At 38.2% G+C, this 24,448-nt stretch overlaps 1 protein-coding gene across 4 annotated transcripts in view; it reads left to right on the top strand.

Moving 5' to 3' along the window:
• Nucleotides 1-5,712: 5,712 nt before the first annotated feature.
• Nucleotides 5,713-24,448, top strand: part of fam49a (family with sequence similarity 49 member A) — a 49,622-nt gene continuing 30,886 nt past the window's right edge. For 2 of the 4 annotated variants that reach the window (XM_030128859.1, XM_030128861.1), the window contains exon 1: nucleotides 5,713-5,845. The gene's annotated coding sequence lies outside the window, so the exon portion shown is untranslated. Of the gene's footprint in view, nucleotides 5,846-15,863; nucleotides 16,034-24,448 lie in introns of those variants that run through there. The other 2 variants (XM_030128860.1, XM_030128862.1) reach the window with 2 other exon arrangements.

Raw genomic sequence — 24,448 nt, 5'->3', positions numbered from 1 at the left:
ACCTACAGTTGATACTTTTAAAGCTTACTTAAAAGTGTTTTTATTCTTTGGCTTTTAAACCGGACTGAGAATTGACATTTTACTTATTTTACTTTATTTGATTTTATTTGTGTAGATTTTATTATCTGGTTGTTGTTTCATTTCTATTCCTGCTTTGAATCTGTACAGCGCTTTGGTCAAAGTCTGTTGTTTTTAAATATGCTATATAAATAAAATTGACTTGACATTTTGTGCATGTTTTGAGTAATTTAAAGAGTCTTCAACTCTCAGAACCAAAAATCTGCCTTTAAACTGGCAAGAATGACTTGACAAATATCGTGACATCTGTAAATATCAGCTGGTATGGATTTTTAATTTATTTATTTTATTTAACCAGGAAGTCCCACTGAAATCAGAAAACTCTTTTTCAAGGGAGACCTGGCCAAGGTAGCAGCCATACAGTCAAAACTATATAAAACACATACATGATAGACAATGAACAACAAAATAGAATAACAATTATTCAACCATAATGGTAAAAATCAAGAGCAACCACTTGGAAGCACGTAGGTGGTAACTACTAGAGCTAACACAAAGAAGGGTGCACAAGTATTCTGGGAGTTTACCCAGCAGAGCTTAATAGATGAACATAAACCAATGTCATTGTCTATGAACAGTTAATAATGTTCATCCCACTAAATCAGCAGAGAAAGCAGTGGTGAGTGAGAGATTTTGCATTTGAAATGAAATGTTAAGAGGCGTGATGCTCTGAATCAAGGCTTGTTAAACTGGAGGTAGCTGCATGCCTGTACAGCAGGGGTCACCAACCCTAGTCCTCAAGAGCTACTATCCTGCATGTTTCAGATGTATTCCTCTTCCAGCACACCTGATTCAAATGATAAGTCTATCATCAAGCTCTGCAGAAGCCTGATAATGATCTCTCAGGTGTGCTGGAAGAGGGAAACATCTAAAACATGTAGGATAGTAGCTCTCGAGGACCAGGGTTGGTGACCTCTGCTGTACAGTATATCACCATAATCAAAGGGTTGGTCTCCTTTCCGTACCTACCTGGCCCACTTTCATAGACTTAATCAGATATAGTTGAATTTTTGATTCCAAGGATCCATCTCTTGACGCCATATATGGATATTCTCCAACTACCTTAACCTCCAGATGCTGCTACAGCAGCAGCTGAACTCACTCCCATTTACCGTCACCTTACACCAGCAATATTTCCTAAAAATCACATCAAAGCTCTTATGCAATTTTATCAACGTATATATCATTCATGCATATAATGCTTAAATAGTGCCTTTAATACATATCCAGGTCCATGTAATGACCAAACACCACCTTTGACCTGAACTCATTTGAATATCGTGTTGAAAAATACAGCAAAATCATTAGGTTTGACTTTTAAAATCTAAAATAACATTCTTGCCCACCTTATAGATTCTATTGCTTGAAATATGTGAAACACACTATGTTTATACATAAAATATATCAAGTTTTAGAATCTATGAGGAAGGCAAGATGTTCAATTTTAAGGCAAACTATGAAGGTTTAAAAAGTTATGCATTACATGCAGAAGTGAATGGAACATCCCAGCTGATCACCTAAACATATCTTATTTACAAATGTTTGTTATTATGATCATAAGTATTTGTTGCTTTAATGAAACTCCTTTTCAGTAGAGTAAATCATGTTGCTATTAATACAAAAGAGTTCCATACTTAGTATTACAGACATTATCACACTAAAAGGGATCCATTTTGGAGATGCTTGATATTACTATTCTGCTTCAGCAGCTGAGTCATTCATTGCTGAACATGGTCCAAAATGATTTTGTAGACCTAATTATGCATTTTACTGAGCCAGACACACCTATTTTTAAAATAAATCCAAAGTGGGAGAAACAGATAGGATACCAGAACATGTCCTTTATTTTTTTAAACAATTATAAGGCTTTTGGTCATGTCCTATTCATAAAAAAAAAAAAGCGTCAGGATAATACAGAGAATTGTGGAAGAGAATACAAATGAATGGGGGGCCACCTGCTGTGCAGAGGATGAGGTCTGGGGGCCCATGTGGTTGCATAAGAGCCACCTGTAAACCAGACGTGAACAGCTAGGGGATCTGGCTGCTCATGGGCTGTACAGTATAACAGAAAATAAGTCAGTTGAGTTTACACAAAATATTTCAAAACAAATACTGTATAAGAAAATAACACACAAAAATAAAAAGCCATGATCACCATGATGAAACACACTATAGAGAGAGAAGTTTATTATATTAAATGAAATGAGAGAATAAATATGATGGTGGTCACGTGCTAGGCAGGAGGTGAGGGGTCTCTGCTGGGACAATCCTTAGGGTTGACCCTGAGGGAGACCACAAGCCAAATTAGCTAAATTATTAATGGTTGTATGTCTGATTTTATCACCCTACCTATCAACCCTGGGTTGCCTCAGGGCTGTGTACTTTGACCCCTCCTCTTCATAATGTACACAGACAGCTATAGGTCTGTTCAACAGGACAGCTACCTGGTGAAATTCTCTGATGATACTGCCCTGCTACCGCTTCTTCAGGGTTCACAGAGAAGTCATGGCCCTGCTCTGACATAATTTGTGCAGTTGTGTGATGAGAAGCTTGACCTGAATGTGACACAGACGAAATAGCTGATTATTGATTTTAGGAAGGAGAAGTCCGAACCTGAAGCTAGCATTATTCACTGGGAGGACATCTGAATTATGGGTGCGCACGAATAGAATAGAATAGAATAGAATAGAATAGAATAGAATAGAATAGAATAGAATAGAATTTATTGTCATTGTGTGTGCAATGAAAGTAGGAGTGCTACTACAGTCAGTGCAACAATAATAACAAAACACCTTTACTACAGAACATAACAATAGAGCGAATATATATATGGTCCTCTGCTCTTCCCTATTCTTTTTGTTGGTCTCCTGTTGGAAAGAAAAGAAAAAACTCAACCACTTTAATTCATTTTCAGACTGAGTCAGCCAAGATAACACCTAAAACTACGATACAGAAGCTCTGGATGAAAGAAACCCAAATTTAGTCACCGTGGGTAGTAAAGAACAAATACTGCTTACTTAATTGCTTCAGTCAACTTTCCAAGTATCTGATTTCCATTCAAAACAATTTCAAAATAGGGCTGTTTTCTTTTAATGAATCTGAGAGGAAGTGTAATAATTTTTTACTTTAGATGTTTTTTGCACCTTCACAGTATTAAGATAATTTTTAGTTGAAATGGCTGGAGCAACAACACAAACATGATTTGATGTGTCACGTGATGAAAATCACATGAGACAAGTCAATAGACAAAATGCTAAAACTGAACCTGCTTATTTTGTTTATTTTGATTTTCACACACTGACTTTATTCATTTTTCTGAACTGCTTAATCCTCAAGAGAGTTGTGGGGATGTTGGAGCCTATTAGAGCTCCGGCGGGTGAAGGCAGGGTGTGCACATTGACTTTCAAATCATTTAATCAAAATAGACAGAATTAATGCAATCTGAGTTCTTATTCATAAAGATACAAAACAAAAAAGGGTAAGAAAAGGAAATGAATATGAAAGACTGGATGAAAATGACACAGAAGAGTAGCAACATAAAAGGATTATATGCTTCAAAGGCCTACTTGTTACTTTTTACATTTCAGAGCCTGTACTTTTTCACTTTTACTGTTCTAGAGAAGTTGAATCAGTGCTTCCTCTTTTATAGAGCCTTTTTCAACTACAGGAAACATTGTGTGGACTTTTGCCACCATTGAAATGTTGACAGAACTCAACACTTTACTTACCTAATGAGGCTTTTAGACATGTCAGTAATTTACTGACAGGGAGAATATAGAAGGTGTGTGGTACCAGTGGATTGTGTGATTACTGAATAGAGAACAGGTGAGTAGTGGTGGAGACAGGACCAAAGGAGGTAAACTAGGGAAAAGAGGAGTGGCAAGGAGGAAGATTACAATACCCTTTCAGCCAGAAGTTGGCTGAGGGGTTAAAAAAAAAAAAAAAAAAAAAACACTACAGAGGGAGAGATGGCCAGAGCAATGGAGGAGACAACAATCATCACTCTTATGCCTGCACAGTGGAGACATCACCACCAGATGTCACTTTTACACAACAGGGTTAGCTGTTCGGCTATCTACAAGTATGTTGAGGAAAACTAATAAAGTAATAAAGTAGGGTATTTTTTCTATGTTTTACAACCTTGTGTCTGCCTCAAGCAGGTAAGAGGCCTTTAAGGAACCTTCAAAAGGAAGCAGAAAAATGACAACAATCCCCCCGTAGTCTTGCCTTTTGACAGGACTAATCTCTAAACATGAAATTAGAATTAAAACTGGATGAGAAGTATTACAGTTTTATATATATTTTCAAAGGCTTTTACTTATGTGATGGTAAAAGAAGAGATCTTCCGTTGCTGACTTTTCCTGACCTATTTCTAGAAATGTCTCATAATTACATGACTCACATGATAAAACACAGCAGTTGATAATTATACTATATAGAATAGCAGGGCAGAGTGATAAGTAAAATTACTGAGTGTTTGTTTGAGGTGTAGCAGTGTGTTAAGTTACTGTAAATGACACTGATAACCAGTGGTTGTGGCTGTGGAAATGTGGGCAGTAGAAAATGTAGACCTCCCATCATCTAACCTGCTGGCCTTTTTCACCCTCTGGAGGTGTGTTTATCCTGTACTGTACCACACAGCTGACATTACAGAGCTCACCCACTCACCCGCTGTCACAGACCCAAGGCTCCAACTCAGACTTAATGTTTTCTTTGCAGAGCCTTCACATTTTGAAAGTTTTTGGATGTTTTCTTTTCTTTGCATTGCAGCCCTCAGGGCCAAATATTCAAGCCCCCATTCTTTAGACCCACTAATGTTTAAACATGCCTTTGACTTCATCCATCAGTCTTCACACTGACTTAGACCAGCCTTTACAAGCAGCTAGTCTGCTATGGTTATGGATAAGCATGTAATTATGTAGTATAGCCCAATACAAGTAAAAGCCCTGAATTCAAAATGTTACATAAGTTAGAGGACAGAAGAATCAGAGACAATACTTCAGAGCATCAAAAGTGAAAGTACACATTAAGCAGAATGGCCTCTTTCAAGTGCTATTTTCATGTTTATGTTGTATCATTCTGTCTTTAATAATTGTTACATAATTTTAATGTAGAACTTTGTCAAGCCAGAGATAGCTTTCGTACTATGTAGAAGTATGATAGTACAGTATTGCAATTTTTTTCATGTAAAATGAGTGTAGTGTTGTAACAACTACAATATTTACCTTTGTGATGTAGGTCAGAAGAAGTATCAAGGAAAATAAATAAATAAATAAATAAATAAATAAATTTTAAAAAATGGAAATACTTCAATAAAGTTCAAATTATACTTAAGTGAGTGTGTCTGGCCTGTAAATCGGTTAAAGTAGATTGCATTCATCAACCAAACTTAGGTTTTTCACACGTATTGCACTTCATCATAATGGTCATCTCCATTCCAACCATGGAAATCTTTGCCAAACACCCTGCAGATAAGAAATAACTTACTGCGTAGCTATTGGTTGAAGAAAGAACAATACTACACTTAATTGGCTCATTTTGCACTGTCCCTCATATCGACCAATTAAAAATGTGGAGGGGCGGGGCTCAGACGCAACTTTTTTTCCCCCCCGATTTGTGCGGCCGCAGGAGGGAGGGGTATGTTCTCCGAGTGTTGTTGTCTGTAGCTGCCGGGGACAGTTAGAGCTGCCAAGGTCGGTAAAAGTACTCCTCCTAGCGAGACTGCGGCTTTCACCCTCTTAAAAGTACTCCTTCAAGAGGAATACCGGTAAGTTTACCAGTTGAACTGACTCTTTCTCGTGTTTCGTGGTCATAAACTTGGTTTTGCTGGTCTTGGTGCGGTGCCAGTGTGTGTATCCCAGTCAAATCAGGGACTGTCAAAGCAGTTCACATGGAGGAGATGCCGGGGAGGAAGCGCTAACCTGTTAGCTAACACTACTACTGTTTCAGCGCTAAAAGAAGTTATATGGTGGCGTTACGTCATTGTCAAAGTGTAATAAGACAACTTCTTTATGCGCGTTTGTACCATTTTTAGACCCATACTCACTTTGCTGATGTACTAGCCTACTGCAGGGTTTGCATCAGTCAGGCTAACAGACGTGTTCGTTAGCCAGAAGAATTAGCTCGCAAGTACTAGCCACATTTCATATGAGTGTCCACGTAGTTACTATACTGAATGATATAATCACGATTTAATTTAGATTCGCCGTCGTATGAGTAAATGAAGAAGCGCCCTCTAAACCCAGTTTCTTTAAAGTTATAGCTGTTGAATAACTACTGTGATCCGCAATCCCTGCAGCCAGAGTCCATCAAGAACTGTCATTAAAATACTGGACATTTGCAGACAGGTGGTTGGAGCAAAATAACTATTTTGCTGTAATGTGTGGGCTTCTCTACCTGTTTTACCGGAAGAATTGTGTTTTTTGTCCTTTACTTCTCTTATTTTGGCCAATCTGTGACTCCACATGGCCCCATGTGGAGTTTTAACAAATATAACTGTTTTACCTTCAGAAGCAGCATCACTTCACTGCAACTAGTAAAATACTTGTGGACTTACACAGTGTAGGTGGAGGTAAACGATAAACCATGGTGGTGATGGTTTGTGGCAGTGTCATGATTAGTTCCGATTATTTCAGAAATGAGTCATGGTGAAGAATCTGACACAGTTGAGATGGTTTGTGCAGTTTGAGGCTCAGTTACATTGGCACACTTCACTACACTTGCCAGTGTATGGTGTGTTTAATTGTTCAAGACTTGTAAGTGAGTCACATATATGCTGCAGGCTCACATTTGCAACACATTGCTGTAATTTGTTAAAGGAATGGGCTTTATCGTGGTTCATGGTCTGTAATGGCACTCTTTTGTTGAAGGGGACGTACAGCAACAGCTGCACGTCTCAACAGCAGTGTGTGTGTGTGTGTGTGTGTGTGTGTGTGTGTGTGTGTGTGTGTGTGTGTGTGTGTGTGTGTGCATATGCGTTTTGTTTCACTTGGTATGCCAGGCTGTAATTGCAGCATTTCTGGAATGCTAGTTGAATTATGTGTCTTAAACATGCTGCACAATGGTTGTTGTGGATGAACCTGATCTGTGTTGGAAGAGGCAGAAATACTTTGCATGTTCTTTGCATGGCCTAACGTACCTTTGTGCCATATAGCATTCACTACTATCCAATGTGAAAGCATTCAGGGCTTAAAATAGAAAAAAAAAAAAAGAAAGAAGTGATTACTATAAGCAGCAACCATGTAAAGGGTACAATATATGATGTTGCAGTTGTTTCACACTCTGGTGTAAATCTTGTTCTGTACAATATTTGCACACAGATCCTAGTTTGAAGCATTGACCATATGTTGTATTCCAAAGACCTCTAGATAGTACTATGACATATTTTATACATTAGCCTACATCTCTGGTGACCAGAGAGCCCTTGTGCCCTTGCAGGCTGGGTTTAGTGATACCTATAATATCCACCTATTGATCTTTTTTTTTTAAGCATGTGCAAGTAATGTAAACCGCCTAATCCGTCACTGTTGGGTTTTGTGTAGTCCTTGTAAGCCATGTAAAGGGTTCACATGCCGTGCTGATGTGATGTGGTGCAGCAAATGGGAGAACACTGAAAAGAGCAAAAGACATGTCAAACTTAACAAATGTGTCTTGGCAGAGTATGAATGCACCATGTTTGTGTGTGAAACTCTGCTTAGCCATCGTTCTGGTAGGCCAGTAGCCGTTAGATTGCAATTCATAGTTTTCTCACAGCCAAGTGTTTGCATCTGTGACAGAAAAACAGGATATGGCATCTCACACCCTCTCAAACAGTCGTATGCTTTCACATTGTGGTTTTCAACTTGCTGCTATACGTTGCCTCAAGCAAATGCACGGGGAAGCCTGTGTGTTTGCACTGCACGTTTTTTGTACTTGATAAGCTTTGCTAAGCTTCAACAAGAACCCCGCCAGTTTTAAATGTGCTGTGTGTATTTCCACACAAAGCTGAAGTATATTAAAAAAAATTTACATTAGGGTGGCATCTCATTGTTTATATTATTTATCAGCAACTTTCTAAAGCCGGAAAATATCACATTGACTCCAGAAAGGGTCTAATCATTCTGCAACCTGTCACATTTGAGAAGCAAATGTTTGGTTTTGTTTAAAGCATACTAAAATTACTAAACTTGAAGCAATCTAAGAATCTTTGATTGATTAATTGCTTAAGAGCTTCCCACACCAGGCACATGAGGAGTAAAAGTAGATATAAATGCTAAGTGCTCTGTTCTAACAATTGTATAATAAAATGTCCAAACATATGTTAGGTTTTTACTTAGTGGCCTGGCCAAAACCTAGATAGGTAATGAATTTCAGTTTTGGCAGTTTGCTCCAGTGCAGAAGCTTTAAACCGGTTTGATTTAGGCTGGACGGACTCGGTCAAGTTTAAGTGTCCTACATCCACAACCCGATGGCAACAGCATCGCAGCACAAAATCCAACTTGCTTTGTATTAGAACTGGGCAACAACAAAATGTGATAAAAAATTATATTGTTATATTGTTCTATATGATATACCAAGGGCATGAAGATAAATAAGGATCACATTTTAGTAGAGGGAAGGAGACGATGTGTATAGTAATTGTTTTTGTTTACAACAATGTTCATGTGTTTTCTGTAGTGACATGAGAGGAGACGAGAGTGTAAATCTGAACTAATATGGCAACATGGCTATTTTGATGGGGTATTGAGTGTCTCATTTCGTCTCTTCTACTGAGTGTAAATGTAATATCTAAACTCTGGCGTAGAGGTTTGGTCCTGTGTTTGCCTTGATATCAAACAGGTCGCAAAATTACACACCAACCCAACTCTCCAAACTCTACACACAGTGCTTCATGTATTTGGCTAATGTGACATTAAAGTGAGTAAAACTAGCCATGACACTACTGTATCGCTGCATCCAAATCTAAGCCGTATACGAACATTCAATATTGTGATAGCCACACTAAGCTTATTCTTTATCTTTTAAGTGTTCTTTGTCACAGACTTCAGCTAGAGACACAAGTCAGCCATTCATTCATTCATTCATTCAAGAACAAAAAACTTTTGCCATTCACATTCTTTATTAAACTTTGTAATGATTTGAATTAGGGCTGCACGATTAATCGATTTTAAATCAAAATCAGATTTTTTAATTTGGACGATTTTTAAAAAAGGGAAATCGTAAAATCGATTTCATCTTTCTCGTGCCTCCGGGCCGTGCGCTTGCGGGCTACCGTAGGCTCTTCCTCCTATCAGTGACAGCAGTCTGTCACAGAAGTCCGTGTAATGACCGGAGTTTAAATCTGTTAATGAGCCCACAGTACTTTTAGCAATGTAAGCCGTGGCTTCACGCACAGATCCTACAATTGAAATATAACTGCATGTGGATCACTCATCTTACGTTGTCCCGGATCCGTACTGTACTGTCTTCTTCCGAACCGGGTCTGGGTCTCAGGGTCATCAGCCTCAGCAGAGGAGCCCAGACAGCCCTCTGCCCCGCACACATCCACCAGCTCCAGGGATTTACACCCTCCACCGTGTCCTGGGTCAGTCTGTTCCGCGCACGGATCCCCCAGTTTAAATAGAACCACATGGGGATCACTAATATTACGTGGTCCACGCACACACAACTGAAGCCTGACTTACATTGGTATCACTTCTGTGGGCCCAGATACCCCAAAAAGAAAAAAAAAAACTTTTTTTTTTTTTTTAATAATTAATTTAGTCCTCTTACTTGCTAAATTTTTCATGCACAAAGGCAAGTTCTGTAACACAAAACCAAATATTATTTATTTTTTGAAAGATGTTGAACTTTATTTAAAGCTGTTAGATAAATCTGGAAACAAAAAGGCCATAAAAAACATAAGTATTTGCTCTGATTTGGACATTGTATTATAGTGTATTCCCCCTGGCAAACTTATGTTATTTTCTTGTTGTATACATTGTTTGTATACTCTACTTCATTCAGTAAAGATTTAATTAAGAAAAAACTAACTTCTGTGGGTTCGTCACATGATACCGTCACAGATTTGAGGTCAGAGCAGTGCCTTGAATTGTGGGCTGCTCATGAAAATGACATGCTGACTTCTTTGTCTTTTGTAGTTTTACCCAAAAATCGTAATCGAAATCGAAAATCGAGTTTTTAGAGGAAAAAAATCCGGATTTTTTTTTTTTTTTTTTTTGCCAAAATCGTGCAGCCCTAATTTGAATCCATACAAAAAATCACCCCTTCTGTGTAAAACCCTTGAACTGATTTATTGTTTAGTTGTTGCAGTTCTGTTTAACATCAACAATTTTTCATCATAATAAATCAACCCATTACAAAGTTTTACCCCCACAAAAAAACCAGAAGAGTATATGTTTTGACAGAAATAATGGGGGCATAATTAATTAGTAAAATTCTGACTAAAATGTTTGGACACTTCACAAGTATACATTATCCTTTACATAAAGGTTGCACCAATCCGATATTAGGATCGGATATCAACATTTTCACTGGATCCGTAAGACCAATCCTTCCCTTTTAAATTTTTGCGACATGGATTACATCATGCATGCCAAGAGTTGAATTCCAGCAGTTCAACAGATCAAAAGGAGCCATGGCTGCTGGAGGTAGTACACAGCTAACTTTGGTAGATGCTCTACAGAGATGGGAAAAATTTCCAAATAACAGCGTGAAGGCCATGAAGATAACCAAGAAAGTTCTTGAATGGTATCTTATCATTATTGGGTATCAACTGATACGCGAGGCCCCAGCATTGGTATCGGCATCGGAACTGAAAAATTCAGATCGGTGCACCCCTACTCTACATTGTGTTTTTAGTGTTTTGATGGTGAACAAAGAAATGTCCAGCCCAGACAATAAGCAAGCTACCCATTGATGCTACCTTACACTGGGTGAAATCTGATCTCTGTAGCCATTACCGGCTTCTTCTTGAAATGTGCTTTTTCAGACCGTCACAGAGCCAGATAGGGGAAATGTGATATTCACAGTTCTGATGATCTTAACTGCCAAATGAAACCACATGAAGCAGGGATTTTGGTTTAAGAGAGTCCAGCTATGAATGATGCATTGCTTTGTGATACCAAATGAGAAATCCCACAAGATTTGTTTCCAGGGCTGCATGCTGCAATGATGCCAAGCCTAGTATCTGATCAAGGTTTTAGCTGAATAAGCAGTATGAGACTTTCTTATACATCAACATTAACGGACTGTTGATGCCAGCTAAAGTCAGCCTGCAAGAGTTCAGGACTGCCGTTGGCACATTTGGCCCTATTTGTTTCTCTATCAGATTTTTGGGAAGCTGCTAATCATGCATCTGTTCAGCAATGTGAATGGCACTTTACACAAAATTTAAAGAGTTATTATAGTCAGTTAATTGTCAGACACACTTTTTAATATAAGCTCTTCACTGTATTGTAAGTATTTTCAGGTATTATGTTAAAGAAAATCATTGTCTTCAACACAAAATGATAGAAGTAAACTTCATTTGAGATGTAATGCATCAGCCAAGCTCCACCCAACCATTTAGAGTACACAATGTCAGATTTCACACCCGCAGGTTGTGATTGTCCCTGTTGTAGTGTATTTGTTGTTCCAGAGTTGTCTCGGTTGAAGTGCTGAACATCTGCCCAAGGCAAGACAGTTAAGAGAAGTAGCAGAGCATATGCTCAGAGTGTGGGAGTATACCTGGCGCTCCAAACACATTGATCATCTGTGCTTCATTTATTTATTCATTAGTTCATGGTGGTAAGTCATGAGCAGAAATGAAAAATCCCATTCCGCTTATTAGAGAATTTATTTCATTCAGACAACTTAGAAGTTGAATTGCTCAGTTCCTGAGCTCCTGGCTCTTCGTGCTCAGCATTCCTCCTGTTAGCAACAACTAATCACACCGTTTACAGTGGACCCCCAGCCACCGCTGAGTCAGCCAACGCTGCCATCTGGGCTGGAACAGAAAGCACAACAGACTCCTCATTGGCTCTAGAGCCTCAGATGCTCAGCTAACAGATTGTGTGTGTGTGTGTTAGTGTGTGTGTGTGTGTACAAAGAATTAAAGGTTTTTTTTTTGTACACACAGACAGTAATATTAAGTGAGGTTAAAATATTTCCCCTTTTCAGTTTTGATGAACGTGAAGGATGATGTTTACACCTCAAACCTGAGGAAACAGTCAAACATAATATACACCTGAAGGCTGAGGAATGTGCAATATTGGAAAGTCCCAGTGGAGTGCAGGCTATGACCCCCGCACCAGGCACTGTACCTGCAGCAGCTGACGGCTCCTGACCTATAGCTAACATCGGGGCAGAAGTGGTAGCTTCAAAAGTCGATGAAGACGACGACGACGATGCCTTAAGCAAGGCATGAAGTTCACTTGTTGAGAAATAAATGTTCATAATTCAGAAGTTTTTACTATTTTTTAATAGACAAAATAACTTTAATCACCACACATACACACAAAAAATACCGAAAACAGGTACTGTTGTATACCGGTACCAGTTCCCAGGAGCCAAGTATCGGTACCGTAGCGCTTTAAATGTGAAAGGTACTCATCCCTATAGATAACGTAGAGTTAATTGTCCTTTATTTTAAGGTCAATAAAGATGCAGCATGTCATCAGATTTTTTTTCTGTTCATTGTCTCAAGTTGATTGCCATTTGACAAGTAGGAAATATCACGTTACACTTCTCCTCTGTGAATTATGCTGTACAGTTTGTGTCACGAGATGATTTGTGAACCACTTCTCTTTAGCTGCCATGCCTCTGAGTTTGAAAGCCTGTTTATTTAGAATGTAATAAAGATTTGTGATAAAGATATTCAACTGTTCAGATCTGTGAAAACAGAGCAGTGTTTGTCTTTACACATTATAGATCATAGTCTTAATGGGACTATTATTCATTATTTGGATGTTTACAGTCTTTAATGTTGGATGTTGGATAATAGTTTGCATTAAGACAGCACAAACATAGAGGAGAGTGAGTGTGACACAGAAAAGTAGAAGGGTGTAGTGAAAGTACTTTTAAGCTCAATTATTTAGTGTTCATATGTGTGTGTTGGAGTTTGTTTGGTGACGTTACCTGACTCCATTTGGGAGCTAACTAGTGAGTGTTGTACAGTGCAGCTGCTGTATGAGAAGGGGAGGTTGTGTTCTGCGACTTTCTCACCATTGTTTTGATGAAGGTTGTAAAAATTCATCATTTAATTTCCTTTTTAGCCAACCGGCCGACAGGCCGTAAGCTATTGTCGTCATGTGGTGTCCAGCGGCGTCTGTCGTCCGTTACAAAAATTTCAATCGTCTTCTTCTCCGAAACTACAATTCCGATTGACTTCAAACTTGGTATACAGCTTCTTTATGAAGATGTCAACAAAAGTTAGTGAAATTATTTGGATCTGGATCTGATTCTGGATTTGGTGCGACTTTGAAAAATTTCCCCATTATAAGAGATAGGAAGAGGATCGATGTAATAACTCAGTAAATATAAATGATATCAAGTGTAAATTTCTACAGTACAGCCCTGATGGGGAGATGACCAAAACATAATGGCCACATACTGATCAGGATCTTCTTCTGGATTCGGGAACTTACGGAAAATTTAACATGGGCTCTTATGGGGAAAAAATTTCAGTCGTCTTCTTCTCTGAAACTACAGTTCTGATTGACTTCAAACTTGGAATACAGTTTCTTTATGATGATGTCAACACAAGGTATTGAAATTATTTTGATCCGGATCTCATTCTGGATTTGGTGCGACTTTGAATATCCATCCATCCATTCTCTTCCGCTTATCCGGGGCCGGGTCGCGGGGGTAACAGTCTAAGCAGGGATGCCCAGACTTCCCTCTCCCTAGACACCTCCTCCAGCTCTTCCGGGGGGATCCCGAGGCGTCTTTGATTAATTTTCCCATTATAAGAGATAGGACGTGGATTGATACAATAAATCAGTAAGTATCAATGATATCAAGTTGGAATTTTAATTTTTTACAGATCTGATTGGAATATGACCAAAACATGGGCTATTTCTGTAATATAATAAATACACATAACTGGGTGATAATAAATGGCATCTGGATACATTTCCCAAAGCATTTAATTTGGCTGGTAAGCTACAGGGCCATTGGTCCTATTTTTTAATGCTTACTAGCAGTATATAATTGCAATTCTTTTGCAAATAAAAATGATCAAAATAAAAGTCATCCTTTCGTACTGAACACCTGGTGGTGATGTAGTTGTTAGTTAGCAGGTTCTGTGTCCATTCCCAGTCAACCAGGGCTTTTCTATGTTGAGTTTGCCTTTTCTTTGCGCTGCAAGGTTTCCTTCAGGTCTTTCATCAGAAACTGTATAGAGTAATAAGTAATAAGTTCTTATGCTAATAGCTAATTCTTGGTGCTGTGTGTATTAGGATAGGTAAAGTGTGGAGGTTGAACTTCTCTACAGTAGTAATAAACTGAGGTAACCATTAACCTTTAAACAATTGCAGATTATGTATTAATGAAATATAGTGTGGACAGATTTTTGTTTTTTCAGTAACAGGCACTTTTCACAACACTGACGTTCACCATACATAAAATAAAACCATTAATGAAACATACAATAAGCAACAAAGCAGAGTTAAAAATGAAATAAAGTTAATAGTGTGGACAGATTTTTGTTTTTTCAGTAACGGGCACTTTTCACAACACCGACGTTCACCATACATAAAATAAAACCAGTAATGAAACATACAATAAGCAACAAAGCAGAGTTAAAAATGAAACAAAGTTAATGTGATGTGCTGTTTTTGTAGAGCAACACACTGGCATTAGATTTTGTGCCTTTCCATCAGATGGATGACTTGTCATGGTTATGTTAATTTGGTTCTGAACACTCAACCTGAATCTTTTGCAAAACTAGAGGACAAAATTACTACAGTTACTTCATTTTGGGGATAATTCCTTCAGAGAACTGATTAGAAGTTGGCAAAAATAGACTTTTACTGACAAATTGTGTAAATGACTTAAAGTTAAGTTAGATTGCCCCCAGTTACAATAAGAGACTAGATTTGTCTGTTGCTGCTTTAAAAAAAATTAAAAAAAATCTGAAAGCGATGGAAAACATTTGGTTAATGCAACCCTTGATTGAGGCATTGGATTTTAACAAAAAATCTAACTTGACTCATCTTTGTGGAGTTCAGTTTAGCATTTGCTTTCATGGCAACAGAGAAAGTCAAGGAAGTTTATAATGGTTTGCTATTTTCATGCTCTGTCTTTAGGTTATCTGTTTGCCTAACCCTAACCCTAACCCTGAAACCTGTTTATCGTTTTTATTTATTTATTTTTACTATCATTTGTACACCTCTCGTTTCTGGCAAAGGATGTTAAACTATTGAGCTATATCATTATGTGTCATTATCAGCAGTGGAGTTTATTTATTTTTGTTTCAGATATGACACTGGTCATATTGCACAGCTCACTCAATAATGTCCGCTACATTTTTTTCTGAATTGAATGAACAGATTGCACCACATTGCATATTTGTAATCAAGCAAAATACATGACACCACCTGTGTGGGTGGACTGAGGTGGTGTAGTAATAAATTTCAGTCTGTTGTTTAGCTGTAATGCTCACTAACACAACAAGCCTTTCAGTCTCATAATAAATCTCATTGCTCAGAACAGCTTATCTCTTAAAAGCTTCGTGTTTTCATGCATAAGCCACTAGTGTTCATGAAGAATAATGTTCTGTACTTTCCAGTTCACTGTTAGCGTTCCTTGATCAAAACGGCTGATCCATGTTTCTGTTTTGCTCTAAACTACCAATCTGCCTTCTCTGTATCTGTTTGTCTGTGCGTTTCTGTGGGAAAAAGTGTGTGTGCACCGGAGCAGCCTTATGACCCTGCACACTTCCCGCTCACGTTTCACTTTTTCTACTCGCATCCTGTCAGCACGGCAGTATTTCTCTGTGAGTGTGTCTGTTTTGTAGTGCAGTTTTCAGCACTTGCTGTTGTTGTTCAGTGATTGTGCTTCTAATTGTCACTTTTGTTGATTAACCCCCACCTACCTTCTTATTACTGTTATTGTGTTTTATTTTGGTTTGTCGTGTGGTCCTTTAACAATGTCATTTGTCCATGTTGATCATTTTACTGTTATTTAAGACCGGTAACTTCTGTTTTCCTTCTTTTAGTATAACACTTTCTTTTTGAGTCTGGTGTAGTCTCATGCATCATGATATGAGACAAGTAGTGTGTTGTTTTTGTAACCTGAGTGGCACTATGATGAGGTTATTTAAAATGCACACCATCTGTCCTATCGATTTTGTGCAAAATATTCTCAACAACGGGCGTCTTTGCTTTGGCAGTTTATTTGAGTACAAATGCCCAAAGCATCATACTTTCTAGGCCACTGGAAAATTGGAAAGCCTTGGAAAATGTGTAACAGTGCAAAACTAAAGTTATGAAGCTACACAAAGAAAAAGGGCTATCTGTGAGTTAAAAAGCATATTTAGCTGCAATGAAATGGGGGTCTATGAGATGGATAACATAATGCATCACCAGCTAATGGTATTAAACATTATCATATTTAACCTTGACTGAGATAGTGAGCTGACTGTGTGCCACCCCACCTGTTTTTCTGCTTTCCACAGCTGGCAGAAGGATATCTGCTTCCTCCTCACTGGCGTTTTGCAATTCAGCAGCACTCACTGATCTCAGCAGGTGCAGGAATCCAAAGATTTCCAGCTGTTTATTGTTCATGAAGAACTAAGGACTTTTTCCTTACTCAAACCAAGGGTCAGAGAACAAAATATTATATATCGTAGAGACTGTAAAGCCCCTTGATGTAGTTATTTTATTTGCAATACTGTGCTGTTTACAGTATAACTAAAAACGGACTTTGTTTGACTATTAGTTAAAAAGAGCAGAAATATTAAAGTCCATGCAAAGGAAATTCAGAGATATGTTTCTCTATTTGCTATGAATGTTAGAAAATAGATGCTGAGAAAGGGTGAACAGACTCACAGTTAAAGACTCACTGGACACATACTCTGCTAGTATAATGCGAACATTAAAGTAATATAAAGACTAGAATGCATTGGTGTCAGTAGTTCTCCTACATGGTTGTGGCTCAGTTACGTTAAACCACTGGATGTCAGAGGATAAACCCAAAGGATAAATGTGATGAATGTAATTGTGTCTCATTGGGACACAAACTTACAAATTTACATCATGAATTAGTCTACGTGTTTATGTTTTTTTCACTCACATTTGTTATGTCATTTTCATCTTTCGTGTTGTCATTTTCTTTATGTCATCTATGTCTGGGGCCTCTTATCTGTATTTTTCATGGCTTTGTTAGTTAACGTTTGCTAAATACTAACAAAGGGAACTTTTTCATCTTAGTTTTGAAAATATATATTAATATATATATTTTTTTTATCATCCTAATCTAATCTAATATCTTAATAATAATCTCTGAACATATTTATCACTTTATAGCATATATACGCAGACACAGTATTAAACTTTGAGTATCAACAAGTAGAGTCAATATGACATGAATTTGATGATTAGAGCGTACAAATGGCTCTGTTCAGACAGCTGTGTACCCTTCAATTTACACACCTGTGCATGTTGAAGAAATCCAAAGTAGATGCACATTATAGAGAAACCACTAAAGAAGTTTGTCTTTACCTGTATCTTTACAATTCATCATGAAAACAATATAAGGTCAATCAGAAGTGCAAAAATTCAGGGAGAGGAATTTCCCAGGCTTAGGTGTGAATTGGCAGTTTGCAAACCAGCTAGCTGGGCAGTATGCCACTGACTGACTTTGAATTACTGCCATAGATCCAGATCTACTGCCTGTCTATGGGATCACCATAAAAATGAACAAAAAAGTAAAGATGGGCAATCTGACACACTGGCAGGAGGGTCTCTTCTGCATTTTGGTTTAAATTACAGCTTCTCTGCTCTTTTGGAATTTGACAGACATATGAACAGGGATTTGTTGGTGCAAGGTGTAACCTTATAACCTTTGAATTATGTGTTTATAATAGACAAGAAAGTTTACTTTTTTTCTTACTCTTTGCTTAATTGCATAGGATGAAAATGCAGGCTCATGTTTGTGTGTTATTGTTGCTAATTAGCCATCGACTGGTAGGCTTCAGAAATTGTCACAATGGTCTTCAAACTAGCTGCATTAATGAACGGTTTACTGTAAACTGTAAACAGTCTTGAAACTAAAGTCTTGATCATCATTTGGGTCATAACTGGAAGGTGTCATTTAAGGTTAACTGGATGATCATAATAAGAACAGCTACAACAGCAACTGTTATAGTTGTCTGTAGGGCTGCTCGATTATAGAAAAAAAAAAAATCACGATTATTTTAGCAATAATTGAAATCACGATTATTAAAAACGATTATTTGTTAACCTTAAAGTTGTTTATTTTTTTCTTGCAAAACAATGTAAGATATACTCTTTAAATATAAATAAAGCTTTTAACCATTAAAACAAAGTATGTTCACTTTTGTACGAAACAAAAAAATCTTTGAATGCAAATAAGTATACTGTAAATTCAAGTATGTTTCCTTTTGTAAACAAATAGTGCACTGGAATTAAACTGCTCTAGACTTGCCATAGAACTGGAGCAATAAAAAAAACTCACGTAAAGTGCAAATTATAAATTCAAGTATGTTCAGTGTAGTATGAAACATAGTAAATTCAGTGGCGTGCCGTGAGGTTTCAGTTAAGGTCTTCTGTATACATCAGCCATCTAGAATACGTACGTTAGGGTTATACAGGTTAGGGTTAGGTTAATACAGGAGTTGCAGCGTAAAGAGATTCGGAGACTGAAGATTGCATTGCGGACGAAGTTGTAGACGGAGTTTTTTTATGTGTTTTAGTTTTTCATAAGATTATGATAAAGGTCACGGTGGTTAAACTTTAGATGGTTAAAAAGGTTTGCTGTGTTACCAGTCGGTGCGGACACAACTACGAAACACTTTTTGCACGTAATGGGTTTTTGCTCTTCATCAAACCCAAAGTGATTCCATACAATTGAATTTGACTTGCCTTTTTTGTTTTCCAAGCACTTCTGCTGCGATTCTCCTATTTTTCCAGACCGCTAGGTACAACTTTCCTCTTAGGGTGGACCTGTCGGCTAGCAGGCAGCAGTAGCTTAGAGGGGGGCGGGGCAGAGCAGCTCATGGTAGCTTGCGTGCGCGTGAATTAAACAACTCAAAATTAATAATCATTTTTTCTCGATTACATAATTTTTGTAATCGTTGCGTGTAATAATCGAAATCGTAATTGAATTTCGATTAATTGCACAGCCCTAGTTGTCTGTGTGTCCACGAGGGAGTATAACTGAGGCTTCAGTGGTCAGTGGTTCCTGAAACTTGTCATGTCTTAATTTGGCCAAAGCTGACATGATTAAGTTCCTTTTCTCTGCTCCGCTTGCATGTAGTACACACTCCTACACTAATGTGTTACACTTTTAGTTACTACTGGTATAAAACCTGAAGCCTGTGAACGCAGTAGAGAAACAAAGTGAGAGCATTGTTAGGGATGGAAAAAAGTTTGTCCCAGATATTTTGCATGACTGACTGACCGAGTGCACTTGTCATGGCTAGGGTCAAGAAAACAGACATGTCTGATGACAGACACCAGAGGCACGCATGGTCTGGAAGGTCAAGTATCATCTCAGACCATTCTGAAGCTCTGAACCGTCGCAGTAGAGCTTGCTTTTAGAGAGCCATAAATAGGTTTGTTTTTATAAGGAACACCCCTGTGCCCCACTTCCAGCTTTGGTATCACTTGTTTTTGTAGAAATTACCCAGAGATCACTGCTCTCTGTGCTGTATAGAATACTCTCAAGATTTTGTCAAATATCCACTATCTGAATTCACAATATAAACATGTGAAGTATCTGCTTGCAGCCGTTCAGAAAGTGTTGATGTTAGAAGTCTTTGTGTAATCAAAAGCAGCAGCACATGCATTTGTTTCTGCTGGTATTGGTCCGAGGGTCATGGCAGCTTCAGTTCACATATCTCTGCTGCCTCCACCCTGTGTTGAAGTAGCCTGTGGTGGTGGATGTTGCTTGATGTTCTCACATACACACTCAGTACCACAAGTTTCACACAAGACTCAGTCACACACAGACATGGTTGCCTTTGTATTTGTAGTGCTGTTAACATGCAGGCCTTGGCAGAACAGAAGTGGCATTGAGCAGAGACGTAGGAGGAATTTCTACGCCTGGAGTCCCACTCTGTGCACTAATGGCTGGTAGTAGCCAGGCCTGGCCGCCTCCTCTCCGAATACCAAACGCCCTCCTTCACTTTCCTACTTGATTTTTTGACTTGAATTCTCTCCCTCCTTCTATTGTTCTCTTAACGTCCTCTTGTGCCTCCACGGTCTTACTCTCTCTATCCCACTTTCTCATTCTCAGCTTTGACAGAAGTCTCTCTCAGTTGTTTACTACGCCCACTGACCGACCCCCCCCCCTCCACACTCACACACACACACACACAATCTTCCTCAGCTCTCTTAGATGTATGACAAGAAAAAAAATGACCACTGTTAGATATGGTCTCGGATGTCATTATCAGTGTCCCTCTCACTCTCTCCGCACCCGAGGCCAGATGTGGAGGAGGGATAGTGGTGAGTTTGTAATGAGCAAGTGTAAAATTAGGCAATAAGCCCAGCTGGCTGCAACCGAGCGCTCACAGTGCCAGCAGCTGAACAGAGCTGAGGAGGAGACTAGGCTTCAGTGTCATTCACTCAAGAGTGTGTCTGTGTCTTATGTGTGATCCTTGGTTTCTCAGTGAGTGCATTATACAAACGACCATGAGGATTTAGAGGGAAAATAAGCTGTAATTGATAGAGACAGACCTATGAATGGGTTTTGCCCCCATGAGATGATCTACAAACGATCAGTATCTGTATATTTGCAGTGGGAGTTGTGGACCACGTTTCACTGCCATCTTCCTAGAGTAGCTCAGGATGATGAACTTCCTCTTCCTCATGTTTCACCTGTTATGTTTAACTCAAAAGTGCAGAAAGTATAAAAGCAACACTGGCTTTAACAAGGGAAGTTTGTGTTTTAGTAGCCATCATCCGGGAGGGTGACAGGGGTATTAATTTGGTTGCAATCTTGGTTACACACTACATTTAAGTGGAATTACGGACTTTGTGGGGAAAATAATTGCACAGAAATTAAAATTTAATTTAGAATCATTTTGATATGATTGAGATGAAGCTCCAAATGAGGATTTTTATTGTCCATTAATTTGTCGACCCAACTCAAAGATGTTAAGTTTACAGAAGTAAAAAAAAATATTTATATAATGTTAGGGGCTGAAATTGAACATTTTCAGTAATTAAAATACGCTAGATATCAATTAATTTAATTGTTGGCAGATCATTACTTAATCTTTGCAGTTTTAGCTTAGTTTGATGTTCATTTGTATATTTGTTGATTTATTAATTGGAGTTTGATGATTAGTGACCCAGATTTATTTGCTTATTATTTATTGCTCCTCCTGCTTAGATTTTTTTGTGGTTAGTTTGATATTCTGGTGCACTTTTATTGTTTAATTACTTAAGGTTTAATATTCAGTGATTTAAAGGCATTTGTTTGGCTTACATGTTCAGGTCAGTATTTATTCTGTTTCAAAGCATTAGAATTATAAGAGCCTATGCAAATCCATGGATCAGCCTCTTGTGCCTTGTGTGAGAGTCTTAACTGCTAAAGAGACCTTCATAGTTTATAAAGCATGTAGAAAAGGACTTGCAGAGCTCGCAGTGCATGGTCAGTAGACTCGAACAGTTGAATGGTGTTCTGGTATGTGAAGTAGACTCCAAGAGGCAAGGATAGAAGTGTATGATACAGCAGAGGGAGGCAACTTAGGCTGCTATTATTGTGGTGGTGGTGGGGGTGGTGGGGAAGGTTCCCCTTCCCCTTCTCTACCCAGCCCACCCTCTTCTTTGCCTCCCAACAGCACCCCCGCCCACTGGCCTGTGTCCATATTAGGGCAAAACTCAGCCAACCTCCCCTTGAGCTGAGTTCAGCCCCCCAACACGCCCTGCTGTCACATTTGCTCCAGTGATGGGAGCCTGAGGGAGACGCAGCTCCCCTAACCCAATTTGAAGGCCTGTTTTCCTGGCCAGTCAAAACAGCACAGGGATTTTAAAAATGAATGCACAAAGCCAGTACTGTTGTTTTCATGGTGGTGTGTGTTGATGAGTTTTTAGAGTATATATTTTTATTTTGGAGGTCTATTACTTGTCACCACTTTTGTCCTTAGTGTCTAATAGTTTTATTATGTTCATACATTCTTAGTTTAAGTGGCCTTATGATAGCACATGATCCTTTCTGGTGCTAAGTGTATTCTGACAGTATTAATGTAGTATAACAGTAGTACTGCCAACAAGTCACATACTGAAAGAGGTTTTCAATCATTTTCTTAAAAATGGATTAAGCCTAGTCCAAGACAAAAAGACAAGATCTCAGTTGACAAAAGGTTTTAGTCTTGGGTTAAACTTAATCTGTGTCTGCGAAACTGAGATAGAATAATTGTTTAAGTTTAGGCTACATAATACAAGGAAAATCTACAATGTACGATTACTAATAAATATTGCAGTGTACATAATAACTATAGATACTGTGTCTTTCTGCTTCAGTAGGTGTACTGCAAACACTGCAGACCACAGTCTTTCAGCATGTTTTCCACAGAAGCTGCTTTTACAGGCTTGTTTTGTGCTCTTGAAAATTATTTTATCCACTACTTGGATCAGGTTGCAGTAAGATGAAATATTTTAGTTTAAAAGAGTTATATTTTGCTTTTTCTTTAAAAATGGAATTAGACATTTTTAAATATTTCCCTGTGGTCTACATAAACTGTAAATTCTATAATTGGTTCTGAATTCTTCATTAATTAAACTCCATAGACCTATCTTCAACCCTGTTTCTGAGTAATGACACCAGAAAGGTCATTTTGAGCGCTGGCCCTTTAAATGCACATGAGCCACTTCATGCCACACCCCCTCCAGGTTCTTGGTTGTGCGGCTCTGTCCCATTCAACCAACAACTAGGTAATTGGCTCGAAGTCTGGACATGTTTTCAGCATGGACTACAACCGCTGCTGCTGACAAACAATTATGGTGTACTCGGAGAAATGTTCGTCAGAAGTCTTGACCTTATTTGTACACATTTCATGATGTAACTAGTTATAGAGGTAACAAATTAAGCAGGAATTTAAATGGGTTGTAGAAATCCACTCGATACTTGGCAAAATGAATATAAAGATATCTTTGCAGCACCTGGAGGGTTCAAATTCAAACTTTTTGAACTATTAGGATCCCCAAATACACAAATAAATGTATCAAAGACTAATAAAAGTGGGTTTAGCAAAATATGACCCCTTAAAGACGTGAGCACATGAAATCTGGTTAGAACTTGGAAGATGAGTGGTCTTGATGTCGAGGTCAAGCAACAATGTCATAGCTCATTTGTAGTTTAGCATTAGCATTTTCCTGTTGCCAATTGTAATTCATTATTAAGTGTGTAAGTATCATAAACAGTTGTTTTGTTTGTTGATGACCATACTTTCTGCCATAATCCAAAGGAGTAAAGTTGTGTTGGCTTTCGATTGGTGTAAACAGAGCAATGCTAACTTTGGGATTAGCCTAGGAAAGCACTCACTTTGAAAATTACTGTATACACTTTCAGCACTAACATTAGGATAGTATGTGATGATTTAAATGTTCTCAAATAAGAAAAAGTTCCAAGTAAAAAGAACAGACATAAAAATAACAGTGCTAGTGTTGGATACTCTGGGTAAAACTGGAGACCTAGTTCAAGAATTGTTTTGTGCTTGCCAGTCATTTTCCTAGAGATTCCCAAACACACGTTATTTTTGGTCTTTGGTGTTGATTTTGGTTTCCTTTGGTTTATATAAAGTCTCTCTGAGAGGAAATAGGTTGACTTAACAGACAGAAGAACCACTACATTACCACGAAGACATTTGGACATAAGAACAGTTACTACTGGTTACTCATGTTTCATGTTTAATTCACAGTCTTGTATTTACATTAACTTGCCAAATAAATATATTAAGGTAAGTTCACCTTATGCTGTTAGTAATGAGTTCAGATCTTTGATATAACTCTTACCAGAGAAGAATAGGAGCAGAATGTTGACACATTTTTTTTTATCTAATCTACTGTTCTTTGTGAGGTGTTGCCATAAAAACCCTGGAAATCTAGTTCTTTCATTCACGCAATTACTCTTTGTTTTGACAGATGCCATAGCTTATTAAAGTCAATTGTTGTTGCTGCCATTTGCTTTCATACTTAAGCTCCCTGAAGCTTACTTGCGT

Source organism: Sphaeramia orbicularis, chromosome 24 (genome assembly GCF_902148855.1).
Source record: "Sphaeramia orbicularis chromosome 24, fSphaOr1.1, whole genome shotgun sequence".
NCBI lineage: Eukaryota > Metazoa > Chordata > Actinopteri > Kurtiformes > Apogonidae > Sphaeramia > Sphaeramia orbicularis.
The sequence above is the reverse complement of the archived record's forward strand: the minus strand, read 5'-3'. Positions and strand labels throughout refer to the sequence as shown.